Genomic DNA, 1,338 nt, shown 5'->3' with positions numbered 1-1,338 from the left:
TAGGCAGTTTCCTCTATCTATAGTCAGGTTCACGTTATAATGGCAGTGGAGAGAAATAGGAGAAAAACGTTGCCGTCGCCTCTGTCTTGTCAATGCCTTTTATAGACGGTAGCTGATACAGGTTTATTGATGTAATATTAACTGTTCATTCTCGTTTGAAATAAACAATTATATTTTATTAAGCAAGTAATTTTATTTTGAATAATTTCAAATTGAATTTTCATAATTAAGATGAAATATTTTGTTCATTAATTATTAATTCTACATTGTTAAAAGACGATCTGGCAATAGAGTAAAACGAGAAAGAGATAGCGCTATCCGCTTTGTTGAATGATAAGCAAGGATAGCAATACCATTGCTAATCAATCCCATTGGAATCATGGAATCATAGGGAGCTTCCTCTATGTAGGGTCTCTGAGCCCTTAGACCAGTTATAGAATAGACACGCTGGGAAGTCTAGCCTCTGAAGCCAACATCTACTGCCATATCGCCCCATCGTGACGTCAGCAGAAAACTTTTCTTTGGAGCTTGTTACATTGTTTTCCATAGCAGATTTGGGTCTATTTCAGATGGAAGTAAATTATTATTTATGAAAATGGTAAACTACCCCTGAAATAGACACAATCTGCTATGGAAAACAATGTAAACAAACACTACAGAAAAGTTTTCTATCCGATGCTGACGTCACGATGGAGCGATATTGCAGTAGATGTTGGCTTCATCGACTTTCAGTATGTATATACAATGAGGCGTTTCTATTCTATTAACTGATCTAAGTCTTTGCCGGATGTTTTTCAAAGCCGTAACTATTACCTCATATCTTGCCTGTATGCCACAGAGGCAAAGATACGGGACGCGTACTGTAAACCTAGCTCCGCAGTGCAGGCTGGTTGCTTGGCTGAATCGGACTAGGCGCTGAGACAGCAAATAATAGCAGCGTTGGTGGGAATGCGAGCGGCCGCAGTAACATCTTCCACCCAGCAATGGTCGGCGTAGTTCGGCGGACAGACGAAAGATCAAACCAGTCGGTTATTTGATCCCTCCAGCCAGGCTCAGCCAAGCAGCCGAGACAATAGAACAATGAACAAACGCGGTCTTATTCGCGTTAATCAGCAGTTTTCTTTCTCACGATTATTTTGATTTTTGTGTGTCAATAATAACTCCAGTCACCCAGAAACGTGATGTACTACCATATTAATGACTTTTCATGATGATTTTTAATTATTTAAAAACATTGTTGACATTCTGAGCCTTTAGGCTAAACTTGGGGTCGCTGAGAACGAATTTGCAATAAGAATTTCTCTATCACGAAAAATAACGAAAAAAATCCAGCTGTTG

Source organism: Nilaparvata lugens, chromosome 13, assembly GCF_014356525.2.
Source record: "Nilaparvata lugens isolate BPH chromosome 13, ASM1435652v1, whole genome shotgun sequence".
Taxonomy (NCBI): domain Eukaryota; kingdom Metazoa; phylum Arthropoda; class Insecta; order Hemiptera; family Delphacidae; genus Nilaparvata; species Nilaparvata lugens.
Note: the sequence above shows the minus strand (reverse complement) of the source record.